At 34.1% G+C, this 14,216-nt stretch overlaps 1 protein-coding gene across 1 annotated transcript in view; it reads right to left on the bottom strand.

Moving 5' to 3' along the window:
* The window catches only part of LOC145738856 (lachesin-like), a 192,670-nt gene that overhangs the window by 105,995 nt on the left and 72,459 nt on the right, over positions 1–14,216 (bottom strand). The window lies entirely within an intron of this gene.

Here is a 14,216-nt window from a genome sequence, read left to right as displayed (position 1 = left end):
TTTGCAATGGACGTCTCGAAAGATAGATTCCCTATATGTTCCTTGCACCTAGCACGACAAATAGCCATAAATCGTTTTTTTTTTGGGGGGTTTTAGAGAGCCTCAAAAACTCAAAATATCCTCTTTTTTAATAATTCTTCCAATCACCAAAAGAAAAATGGACATAGTTGCCAAATGAATCAATAGCGCCTCTCACAAAGTAAATTCCATAGAATCTCATGAAATAGCAAGTAAAATAGGTTATAACTTAGTTTTTTTTTAGACTTTCAGAGAGTTTAAATAGCTCAAACTGCTCGTCTTTTCACCCTCTGTCCATTCCTGCTAAGCAGAAAAAGCACGGTTGCCAAATGTTCTTAGTGAACGTTTCAAAACGCGGATTTTCTAGATGTTTGTTGGACCTAGCATTGCAGCAATAGCCATAACTCGGTTATATTTAGACTTTCAGTGTTTTTTAAAAGCTCAAACTGATCCTCTTTTCTCCCTCTTTCCACTCCTGCTAACCAGAACAAGCACAATTGCCAAATGTTCTTAATGGACGTCTCAAAACGCGAATTTTCTATATGCTCCTAGGCCGTAGCACTAGAAATAGTCATAACTCGGTTGTTTTTGGACTTTCAGAAGGCTTTAAAAGTTGATCTTACTTTCACCTTTCACCTTCTTTCCAACCGTGTTGCCAAGCACAGTTGTCAAATATGTTCTTAGTGGATGTCTCGAAACGCAGTTTATTTATATAAGACCTAACAACAAATAGCCATAACTCTGTTATTAAGCTTTCAGAATGTTTTACAAGCTCAAAATGTACCTCTTTCAACCATATTTCCAATCAGAGAAAGAAAAATGGGAGTTGTTGCCAAATGTATTAACAGCGTCTCTCAGAAAGTAAGTTCCATAGAAGCTTTTGGCACAGCAAGAGAAATTGGTCATAGAGAGTTTCAAAAGTTCAAAATGATCCTCTTTCCACTCCTGTAAAGCAGAAAAGCACAGTTGCCAAATGTTCTCAGTGGATGTCTCAAAACGCAGTTTATCTTTATGTTTCTAGGGCCTAACACAACAAATAGACCTAACTCTGTTATTTTTGAGCTTTCAGAGTGTTTTAAAAGCTCAAAATGTTCCGTTTTCAATCGTACTTCTAATCATCGAAACAAAAATGGGCGTTGTTACCAAATGTATTAACAGCGTCTCTCAGGAAGTCAGTTCCATAGAAGATTTTAGCACAGCAAGAGAAATTGGTCATAACTTGGTTTGTTTTGAACTTTCACAGAGTTTTAAAAGTTCAAACTGATCCTCTATTCATCCTCTTTCCACTCATGCTAAGCAGAAAAATCACAGTTGCTAAATGTTCTCAGTGGATGTCTCAAAACGCACTTTATCTTTATGTTCTTGAAACATAACAAACAGCCATAACTCCGGTATTTTTGAACTTTGAGAGAATTTTAAAAGCTCAAAATGTTCCGTTTTTAATAATAGAAACAAAAATGGGCGTTGTTGCCTAATGTATTAACAGCGCCTCACACAATGTAGGTATTTTTCTTTTCCGCTTCAGTGAAAAACGGTTAATGTCTATAGTTGTTGTAATAGGATGTAATTGTGTAATCAGTTAGGAACGGTGCTAACAAAGAGTAGTAAGATCAAAGGCATCACCACTTCGAATGACGACTTAATTTTAGATTTAAACTGGTGCAAATATACATTACAAAGAGCTCCCAGTAGTCTGCGTCGCGATAAACGTCTTTTCTCCAACCTAATAGGTATCTTTTTAGTTTTTTTTATTTGTTTTTATTCGAAATCGGAAAAGATCTTCATCAAGTTTCAATTTACTATTTTGTAACCATACTTATGCAATTAGAGATTACATTCACGTAATTTTCCTCTGTGTGCCGGGACTGTCTGCACGTACTACTTCTTGTAACATCAATAATATTAAATAGCCTTGCTCGAAAGAGTCGAGCTCTTTCGAGAAATGCTGGGAATATTCTGTGAATTGTTAATTAAAAAATGTCACTACAATGTGAGATCATCCAGGATAGTTTTGAGACCGTGACTGTGTGTCCCTCCGAATTTAGTAAAATGTCATCCTGGTTAATGTGTGTCGTAAAGTTCATGGTCGCAGGATTTAACAGATTTGAGGCTGGCGTAAATTGATTATGTTATCCAAGTGCGTATCTACACAATCCGGCACTTTATTCCGAGACATGAAGTGCTCGACTTCATTACACCGTAGTAAACTTGACTAAAGTCATTAAATGTATTATTATACATCGTGGAATAAGCAGTCAATTTTCTCCGCAAGTAACCACAAAAATAGATTCAAGCTGGCGGCAATACTAACTAGAAGATATCCATGTTTTACGAAGATTTATGCCTCCTTGTGTGTAAAGACTTTTAGAGGCCATTTATTTTAGTGCATTCTGAACCCTAACAAGCAACGCATCTTGTAAAAATGTGACGCTTTCATTCCGAATAATATACGGTGGATCGAGTGAGACAAGCTTCTTAAGTCTCCTATAAAATCCTGCGGTAGTATGAAAATAAAGAAAGCAATCATGAAGAAAACTCTAGTTTTGTATACTTGATATTACAATTTACGTGTTGAAGTTAAATCCTTCTTACTGGATTTACTGAGATTTGGGTTTTCTTATCTGATCGGAGGCCTGAAAAAACTACGCTTATTATGCAAGGGGTAGAAAAGTTATTTAATTCTCGGCTTTCCCAGCTTAGCTAAATCGACATTTAACTTGCAAAAAACTAGGGGTAGCTTTGTTTCGAGTTTACATTTAATTGCATTCTCAGCTCAACATTTTATTGATATTCTTTCCGTGTAAATTATTGAAAAAAAATTACTTTATTGATAAAGTTATATAGCCGAAACTACACATAAAGAAGCGTTTTTCCTCGTCTCGTCCATCGATTCAGGATCGGTCTCGTTTAACCGCGTCATCCCTCGCGGGGTTCATCAATGATGGTTTTTCTTTAACCTCCGTTCTTATGCTTTCATAACATAATCTGTTTTTTTATACCGCAGACATCAAACTTACCCTCGTGTTTTTCCTGTCCTTCTTCGCTTTCGCTTTCCAAGAACGATAAATACTGCTTGTATAGGGAAACCATATTCGCACATCTCATTTTCTCGAGTAGGAATTTTAGTCACGATATGACTTATTGGCAACTCCCGGGAATGTCTTCTAATTTTTTTATATTCAGATGGCTCGAGATTTAAAATTTAATTTTCTAAGTGTACGATTCCGGGGATTTGGGAAAATGTATGTGCATATCATCAACGCTCGATGTTCAGGTTTTCTACGAATTACATTTAACCGATGTATTATGCTTCAGTAGTGGATGCTTTGAGCGTTTCACTCACTCACTCTATAAATCTTTTTTACTTTGCTTTGGGTAATAAATTTTCCAATTTATCTATTCTAGAAAACTTTACATTATTCGAAAATAAAAACATTTTAATGCCTTTCCCAAAACACCAAATTAATTTTAGCGTTTTTTTCGTAAAATAATATTGCCTTGAGTAAACAGAATTTAATCAATCTTAGACCTCAAAAGCGTTTCCCGAAATGAAAACCCTAAAAATCTATGTTTTCTTTATGTTATTCTCCAGAGTTTAAGATTTTTGATGGAGTCCAATTTTCACTGAACTTGACATTCAAAATGTTTTATTGTTTTGTAATGTTTTACTTTTCTTTAAAATGAATTATGTGTATAGAAAAGCTATAAAAACTGTAAAAAAAGTTCAGTAAGTAAGCAATTTAATTCCAAGGTTTTCAAAGAAAATTGGAAGCACGTTTTTGATTACTTCCTTTGTTCATTTGTATTGTGTACAGAAGATGTAATTTTTCTTGCCCTTTTTATATATATATTTTAAACAGAAGTGCCAATATTTTGTATTTAGATGTGAAGCATTTTTGACTGACTCTAAAAGACATCACGTTACTACATACACACGTCACGTGATTCTAGAAACCAGCTAAAAACAAGTTCTTGAACTTTCCAATTACTAAGAAGTAAACATGATCCTAAAAAGAACATGCAAACTATCGTGAATCTAGAGAGCTTTTTTGACAAAATCAAATACTTATCGAAGGAGTTTTCAATTTATTCAAGATGAACTTGAAAATACTGTAACGGATCCCACAGAGATTGTCGAGGTCTGGAAGGAATACAGCTCAAAACTATTTAGCGAAAACGATAGCACTAACCGAGAGAATGTGGATTTTAGAGATATTCACAGGGAACATGCTATATACTAAGAACAGAAGTCTAAAGAGCTGTAACAAGGCTCCAGTAATTGACCGTATCACCGCAGAGGTAGTAATCAAAGCAATGGGAGAAACAGGAATAGACATAATGCATATGATATGCAAACAAATCTGAAATACCGGCAAATGGCCCGATGATGGTGCAATTCTATCCTTGTGCTTATCTTTAAAAAAGGATCAAATTACTGAATAATTTTTCATGCTAATAAAATACACCTGACTATCTTAAATCATTTCTTTTCCGCAGATATCAGACGAGCAATTTCATCCCCATAAAGGGCACTAGAGAACAGATTCTGAATTTTCGACAGATTATAGAGAAATTGAGGCAATACAACATTGAAATGTATCTAAGGCGTTTGAAGGGGAAAATGGAGTAAACTCTGAACCATCCTACTAGAAATGGGCACACCATCTCACCTTATATATTTGGTTAAACGACTCTATGAGAACTACATCACAATACGCAGGAGTGAGGCAGAGATGCATATTCTCGCCAATTCTATTTAATACCTACACAGAATATGTTATGCGTAGAGTAACCTGAGATATGCGGATGATACCGTGATTATCGCTGCTAGATTGTGCTCTATAGCAAAAAATATGGCTTTGAAGCAAACAAAAAACGAAGATGATGATTGAAGACTGCCTTCATAACAATCCACCTGGTGTTCATACCGTGGCTGGATACGAGGTTGTAAGCCAGATTAATCACTTAGGTTCCATGATAACGACTGAGATTAGACGCAGGATGGCAATGGCGAGGAATGTAACAACAAAGTTGACTATAATATTGTCAAGTTAAGGGGTAGCTCAGAAGAAGGAAACCACAGGTGTACAGGTGATCCGCTTCTACAGCAGGAGGTCTACAGCAATCACCCGAAACACTAAACTGTGCATTGCAAATTCCCTCATCTTGCCTATGGCCACCTGGACTCTGAAGGACAGTGATCGACGGATGCTACGAATATCATGGATGGATCTCCATTATCGAAGAACTAAAAATTTGCCTGGTGACAAAAATCAATCAATCAATACTGAGATCTTTGGACATATTGCTACAAGCGACACTTCAATGCTGATGATAGAGGAGAAAGTAGAAGGAAGACGAACACGTGGAAGATCACCGAATAAATGGAGAGATCAAATTGAAACCCTAGTGGGCCACAACCTACCGGAACACGTTGTACAGATTCGCACATAGAACATTGTATCTGGTATTCTACGTTGCTTTCACTTTCAAATGGAGTTTTCGCTTTTAGTTTAGAAAATATTTTTTTGAGAGTATTTTAGTATTTAGTTTTAGTATTTTTTAAATGGTTGATATAGGAAAACTTTTTAAATTTTTTCTAAGAAGACTGGTATGTAGGGAATCTTATAATACAAAGGTTTGTTAATATTCAAATTGTTTGTTGAGGGAGCCGTGATCCTATATTAGTTTTTAAGAGTTTATCAATAAGTTTAATCATTATTGTGACTTCTCAGGTAGTGTTTTTGAATTGAAAAAAGTCAGGTATAGGGAATTTTTTATTTTGGTTTTAAAATCATTTTTGGCACTGTTTGGATGTAGTGGAAATCTACAAATTTGACAAGGCGTTTTTCATTCATTTATAAACAACTTGCTTATATGACATCTTTTAGTTCAATAATCAAATAATGAAAAAACATATATCAATAAAAGAAAGAGAATATATTCTTTCAATACCGACAATATTTTCTAGTTTTCAAAATCTATATGAATTTAATAGAGTGTCTATTTTAAAGTATATCATAAGATAAATCTGTTGTCCTAATAAAATTGATAGAGTTATCCACTAACTATGTAAGTACTAACTATAGAACTTTATGTAGCAGTATATGTCGGAATTTTATTTTATGATCCCGTAGGGGTGTATTCAAACATAAATTTGTTAAGGAACTGCTCGTGCATTGCATTTTTATCGTTATCACCTGTTATTATAAACACATGTTATTTCAAGCACCGGGATTTAAAAGCGTAATAAAAAACCTTATATAGGCACTTGTAAAACTCATATAAATATGGTGTAAAGTTCATAAAATTTGCATTTAAAAAGGGACAAAACCAATAAATTTACTGAATACAGTTTCAATATAATAAGTGTGGGAATGATAGATACATGTTAATAATTCAACAGCTCCTGTAAAATTAAACAGCCAATTACATGAACCACGGCTATAATATTATGGATACTGTTTTCATTACTCAATCCATGTTATTGTTTAAATGGTTGTTTTCTGTATGTAAATTTTCGATACCATAAGATCCGGTCTTTAAATATGTTGGGAATATCCCCCACATGACATTGGGGTTTCGCCCTTCTAATAAAAGTTGGGGATGACTGGAGGCTATGAGGTTGTAGAAAGGAAGACGAAAATATTTCAAGAAAATGCGCACAATTGAAATCAATATCAAATGTATTAGGTTTTTTTTTTATTAAGTAAAGCTATATGTATTTTATCAAATCCAAGAGAAATATTGATTTTAGCAAACCAGTCAAAATGAAATTAGTTTAAATTTCAGTTCATTATGTTAAAGTTTGTTGTGATTTATGATTTATGTGCATGTATTTTTCTTATGTGATTTCTTTTCCAACTTTTGGTAATTATATTATTTTCATCAGGACATGAAAACACTTGAGTTAAAAGAAATGATTGGACACTCAACCTTAAATTTGTATTTGTCAACCACACTGACGTATTAGAAATGATTGTTCATTTTACTGATTAAATTTAATTAGCTTAAGTTAACACAATCCTAAACAAAGAAGTAAATACTAACATTGAGGTTGGTAATATATGCATACTACAGAAATCTGATTTGTCTTGTACAGAATTTTACTGAATGAGAGCCTTAGGGTCCGCTCAAAATATAGAGGGAGGAAATTAATAATTGTCTAACACAAATTAGGCCCAAAATAAACGCGAGGGTTCTAATTGCTTCGCTAAACCTCCCTATTTATCGATTTGTCAACAGCTTAAACTAGTTTATCGATACTGAGACACCTTGGTTTTTATCACTATTTAAGATTTTTAAAGAGAAAAGTTAGTTCGTTAAGTTATACTAAGCGGTTTGGCTTTTCACTAACCGTTGTAATCCAGACGTTGATAAGTATAAAGAACGTTTAATTCTAGTTTTACTGATTGTTCCGCAAACGCCTTAATTCAGCACAAGTTTAGTGAGTGGCTTTGAAACTCTAATGCTCTTTGCAGAGTAGCCTACGTGAGATGACGCAGATAGGAACAGGCCACATTAGGAAAACAATAACTTAAGCGAACAACAGTAGATTTTCCTTCAGCTAAATGTATCAAGTACTGTAGCTTTTAATAACAATTCAGTACTATAATTGAATCTGTTTTACCGTATTCAAACTGCGATTAAAGCCCGCTCAATAATTATCTCCGTAAATTTAGGAAGTGGGTAATACGTCAATGTGGTTGTGACAGTTTCTCGGTCAGATTTTACCTTAAAGTTGATTTTCCAAGTATTTCCACCTAAAATTTAGTAGAAAGGTCGCAATTAGATATAAAGTCCCCGAAAGGCATTCATAGGGAATCCTCTTCAGACAAGCCGAGTCAGTTTAACGACACCCCAGGCAATTCGGCAATACATCATTCTGGAAGGCATCAAATTTTCCGGGTACGACTTATATTGCTATTGTTTGAGCAGCGTGAGGGATGTCATTTTTTCTATAAGACCCTCACGTGTGCAATTTATTTTAATTTAACAACCCAAATGAAGGACAGTTTTCGATTTTAAGCAACAATTGAATTGTTGCCAATAACAAACCCAAGAAATCAAAATCAAATTATACACTTCATACAAAGTGACTGACAAAGAAGCGGATTTTACCTCTCCATTATTAATGTCTTGAACAGTCCAATCCAATTACATGAAGTATCATGAGTCTTAACAGTAGTATCTTAACAGTGAGTGGAAGCTTTTGTAAAATAATAACTATTTTTGAATGAAACTTACCCACTTTATGTGTTTTTAGATTTTAATTGAAAAGTGCAAGTGCAATATCTAAGGTAATTTTTTAGGACTTAATTAACAATAATAAAAATAAAATATTAATGAGAATGTAATAAATAAATAATATAAAACGAAACTGAAACAAAAAAAAAATTGGCAGTTGGACAAAACCATTGTTGCCAGATTAGGTGATTTCGCCCAAAAATAGTTTTTTTTGGGGATATTTTTTCCAGGATTAAAAATATTTACCAGGGCAAATAACCGAGGATTTTTGAGTTTGAGTTTATAAAGAACTTATTATACCTTCAAAATCTGTGAAAAAGAGTATACTAAAGCTTTGTATTTAAGTTTGGCGTGCACAGAGTATTCTAGGCCATTATTAGTGTTTTTCATAAAAACTCTTTTCTGAGAAAAGAAAGCAGAAGTTTTGGGCTACATTTTGACGTTGGATCGAACCTCCTAGCTGTCAAGGATCAAGTAAGATGGTACTGGTTTTCAGGTTATTAAATAGAAAATTTAATGGGGATTCCAAAAATATGCTAGAAAGAGTCATTTTACTACTCCAAGTGAGTTTTACAGGCGATTTTGTGTGTGACTGTCTTTTCAAACTGTTTTCTGACAGTTCAAATTTTGACACCCCTTTTCTCTTTGACCATACTAAATTGTGTACTCTTTTTTCAAGTTATTGAATACAAAATTCAATGAGCATACCAAAAATGTGCTTAAAACAGTAATTTTCTTACTCCAAGTGGATTTTATAAGCGATTTTGTCCCTCTGTTCTTTCAAACTGTGCTTCTGGAAGCTCAAATTTTGATACCGCTTTTCTCCCTCACTGTACCAAATTTTGTACTGTTTTTTAAGGCTATTGAATAGGAAATATTCTAAAAATGTGCTTAGAATATACAAGAATTAAAGTTTAACACAGTTTTTAAAAGGAGATGTGTTTCTGAAATTATTTTGACAATTGTCACGTGACCTAAATCATCTTCTAAAACTACGTGATATCTGTCACTAATGTCAAAACTTACAAAACAATTGATACAAAAATGGAAATATGTATTTTTCGATGTAGAATGATTAAAATATTAAATATTTTGACTTGGCAACACTGCATGCAAATTGGTTGATTGGTTCAAGTCCACCTGAAAGCAAAACAAATTTTTACTTTTTTGTTTTTAATTTATGTCCGAAGGCCAAAAATTATTTCTTTTAATTTATTATATGTATTTACGGATGATAAACAACTTAAAACAAAAAAGTTTGGTAATACTAAAAAAAATTTACCAAAGCAGTTATTTAGGAAATTGTTATGGAAGTTCAGGTAAAATAAAGGATTACAAATAATATTTCGTTTAGTTTCAAACTAAATGGATATTGGGTATTTTTAGCAAAGAAAACTGATTTGACAATTTAACTATTGTCTGTTAAACAAACTGGTAATAAAATTTTTAAAATTGTGTTACGGTTTATTAACTCTGTACACACACTACCAACAATTATTTTACACAAATTAACAGAATAAGTGAGGTAAATAAATGAACAGGTGATTATGATGATTCGTGACAATCTCTGACCAATAATATTCGAGCGCAACGCGACTTAAATATTTAGTATGCAAATGAAATTTATTACATCAAATAAATTGGGTACACCTCGGGGGTGAAATTTAATAAAATTTACATAACACGGTTAAATATAAATTACGTTAACTAGTAAAAAGCAGTGCGGGTTTTCAGTTAAAATTCGAACACAAGGAAACAAAATTCTCGCATTAAAATAATTAATTTCCTATTAACCCGATTTCATAACTTCATTAGTCGCCTTATTAAAACAATGAAAACTCTCGTCGTGTTTAACCTCGAAAACGCATATTATTGATTCCATTTTCAATTCTCTTCTTTAATAAATTTCACTCCCCCGGTCCAATAAATTATCGGCTTTTATTAACTTTTCTAAACGACCAAATATTTGGCGGGACAAAAAATATCGGAATCCAGGAAGCATATTTCTGGATTCGATAAAGGGTATAATTATGCTGGTCAATGCTAAAGGAGCACAAACAAAAAATATTGGGGGTTTTAAATCAAAATTGGTCGTCTATCGAAAAAGGGAATTTTAATGACCCAATATGATTCATTTTAACTTTTAGTTAATCGCTTTACCTGTATACCAGTTTAGAAATAAATTCCTACTTAAAATATGAAATTGTGGTAGTCATTCTTCCCTTTTCCTTGAATGAATTGAAGCCATCTCGAAGGCGCTTAGAATAAGAAAGCCTGGCCTTTCACAGTATTCTTTACTCAAGCAGCTATATTCAACCCCAACACCCACTTAGAAAATGCAAGCTTGAGATATTAAAAATAGTCATTTATAATAATGTTTCCATCAATCTTTCAACACGTTTCTTGATAGTTTGAATTATTTATGACCCGTATGACGAAGCATATTATTTGGATATGTCTTCCTACCCCCCAAAAATTAAAGATTAGAAACTAAAACAGTAAAAACAATCTCAGCAATATGAAATTTTTGTATGTTAATAGTTCGACACAAAAGAACAAATAAAATGGTCTGGAAACCTCAAGACGAAGAGGCAAAGATTCGTAATCGTACAAAAAGTTTATCGGTCCACTAAACCTGACCCTTGTCATATCAAAAGCAGGTTTAAAAAACTGACAAATCGGGTTGGGATGATGCAAAGGAAATTTCTAGTATTTGTGCCAAAATTATTTTTGATATGTCATTCTTGCAATGACTTTTTTTCAGCTTCTCATTAAACAAAAAAGAGTTAAACATCATTAAATGTGATATTCAAAAGAGCTGAGCTAAACGTTGCCTACCCGTTTCTAAGCTACGACTCCAGTTTTGCTGTGCTCATATTTTACTTATACTTTAGCGTAATTTGATAATTGAGATTGTGCTCGAAACAAAAGAGAGTTTAACTTTTTATTAAAAAGTCCGGAAAGAGCTCGCTCTGCGATGAATGGTAAATTGAACTAAACTTCACTTAGTCAAGGTTTACTTTTCTATCGAGTTGTTAATTTTTCTACTCTCATATTTCCGACTAAAAACTGAAGAAAATGTTTTATCACTCAACCCGAAGGTTATAGACAGTTTCGTATAAATGTTTATTAGTAGTACACCACCTCTTTGTTTCCCGTTTCAATTCGCAAACTTTCACCATTAGTTTCTGTTTAGAAATTTAAGGGTTTTCTTAGGTAAACGGTGGTTTATACAGCATCTCACTAGCGGAGTCAATTAATTCACAATATCGGGAAGGTAAATTAGTGATGAGTTTTAGTACAAGCTTTGAAATATCGCTGGGGTCTCTTTTAACCAAGTCAATTTCCAAGTAATTATAAATAAATAACCCTTAGCCGCTAACAGACAATTTAATTTTTGATGACTGCTGTGAAGTTTCTGTGTTTCATCTTGGTGCTTGTTACGTTGGGGATTTTATTACCTAGAAATGTTCTAAACCTGAGCTTTTCTTAGTCAGATAATTAATGCCTCACACTACGGAGTTTTTGTTAGTGTCTACATAACCCCATTTTGGTGGGAAATATTATTCCTTATAACGAAGTGGTTTAGTTGCCAGATTGCCAGATTGAAAAAATTAATAATACCCTGCAGGGTGCAACACTAGACAATTTAAATCTTTTGCATAATTAGAATTACTTTCAACTTTTTGATGATTATTAGGAAAATATATCTTTTGAATTGGATATTTGGTGCAATCGGTCATTAAAGAATTAAATTTCAATAGTCCAAGCAGGAACTTTTGTACAATACGACTTTGAGGGCAAAAAAGAACGTTTGCTAAGGTTGTAACCACTCCAACCTTGTCGAAATTTAACCAAAGAATAGCTAATTAACAAGAAAGGACAGATGAAAAGAGAAAGCAAATTAGAGAGAGTCTTTTCCTACCAAAGTTAAACGGACAATCCGTTCCAATGATTAAGAGGCGAACGGAAAACACTTTGATTCAAAAGAAGTAGTTCCTACCAAAGGCAAACCTAGGATCCAGAATGATCAAAGGACCGGCTGTCCCTTCTTGTCCTATTCTTTATTTTAACTTTTGATCATATTCCTTCAAGTTAGCCACTTTAACATAATCGGTTCGAGCAACAAGCAGTCCCTTCTTCATAGCTTCGTCTTGATCTTCACAGCTTGGCTGTACTAGCTGCAGCTGATTTTGACCCATTTCTTCATCCAAGTATATCTTTACAATATTTTCTGATCTTGCTGGTAAGTGACATTCTCTTGCAATGTGACCCCTTGATCATACTATTTTTCAAGTCCCACTGAAATTTGTGTTGCTCCATATGATCCAATCTCAAAAGTAATACTTTTAGGTTGGATCCAAGAATACATGTCGCCCAAGCGTAACCTCAGTCATGCTGAAGTCGAGCTACAGAAGTGTTGCCTAGCCAGTTTTTGCTCCTGAAAACTGGCTACACTTTCTTGGTTTTCTAGTGTTCTGGATTTGGGGTAGTGTGGTCTTCCCCGCAGTTCCTTCCGAAAGGTCTCCAATCCAAACCTTTGCTCTGGTTTTCGGCTTCTAACTTGACACACATTTGCATAACTGCACTGGCTCAAACTTTAAAGCGCAGGCAAGGGCATTATGTAACACCTGGCATCTTACTAGACGTAAAGCCTGCTCTATGTCACAATCCTTCAAGCCCCTTACTCTCTAATGTCTTGGGAAGCAGTTGGGTAGACCAGACAAACTAACCAAACAATCAGCTTCATACTACAGCAAAGTTTGACCCTGAGCCTCGTACACTTGCTGCAGATGCTTATTCCCAAATCTCATTTTCAGATGTTGAATCCCTGAAAGTCCTCGTAGTGGTTATAACGGCTTTCATCCAATGTCTGCAAAACCTTAAAGACAAATTGTAGGAGAAGCATTCGAGCCCTACAATTTGTCGAATTCCTTTTGTAAATTCTAGACAGTTTCTTCCACTTCCAAGAGGGGGATTCTCCAGTAAATTTCTCAATGGTATGGGTCACTTTTTCTCTCTTTTCCATCCTGTTTTCAATTTTGCCCTTCATTTCATTAATTCCACAAACTAACTGGTTCTTGATTTGGGTTTTTATGTCATCGAATTTCGCTTCAAAGTGATTTTGACTTATCTGGTTTGCTTTAATCTCTTAATTGCTGTCGTGGCTTTCATTTCTTCCATCTTGCGGTCTTGGTTAGCTTGCATCTTTTCAACCGGTATTGACTAATTTTAGTAGCTTTTATTTCTTTACGCTCACGGTTTTAATTATGCTATAATTTCTTCTTTCATCTCTTTCCTGTACATAATGTCATCTTCGCACTTTGTAGTCTTTCTGGATCTCCTAATCCCACTTCTGGCACCAAATGTGATTTCCCCAAATCTGTCTAAGGCAAATACATCTTTGTAGTTAAGAAAGGCGACGTCATAGCCAAACCTAAACCGAGTGACCCTAAGATTTCGAGAAAACCCTAAACGAATAAGAAAAACGGATTTTTTGTTTAATTGATAAAAAACGTTGGAAGAAAAATATGTTGAAGACAGTATCTAAGACTTTCATTTCAATATTATATGACGGAGCTTAATGCGGAAACAAATAGGGAGCTTTATTTTCAATTTCAAAGTAAATTGATGCGATATACGAAATATTTTCCGCTTCTCGACATAAGCCCTTAAAGGCGTTTGAAAATTTTCAATGAAACAAACGCGTCAAACTGAAGTGGTCAACTATTGATATTTACTGAAATCCTGTCATTGTCGATAACATTTTCTGTTCAAATAGGTTTTTTGAATTTTTGTTAAGTGTCCTTGTATCAATCTGGAATAACAGTAAAAAATTTCGTGGCCAATAATCACGTGTCAAAGCCATATACCAACCGAGTTCGGTTGATAATTACAGTACTTTGTGTTTAATCGACCCGTTTTCAGCCTCTAGGCTTGTTTGTAAAACC

The sequence above is a fragment of the Ips typographus genome, linkage group LG16, assembly GCF_016097725.1.
Source record: "Ips typographus isolate SLU linkage group LG16, UJ_Ityp_2.0, whole genome shotgun sequence".
In the NCBI taxonomy this organism is placed as follows: domain Eukaryota; kingdom Metazoa; phylum Arthropoda; class Insecta; order Coleoptera; family Curculionidae; genus Ips; species Ips typographus.
This window is presented reverse-complemented; position numbering and strand designations above follow the sequence as displayed.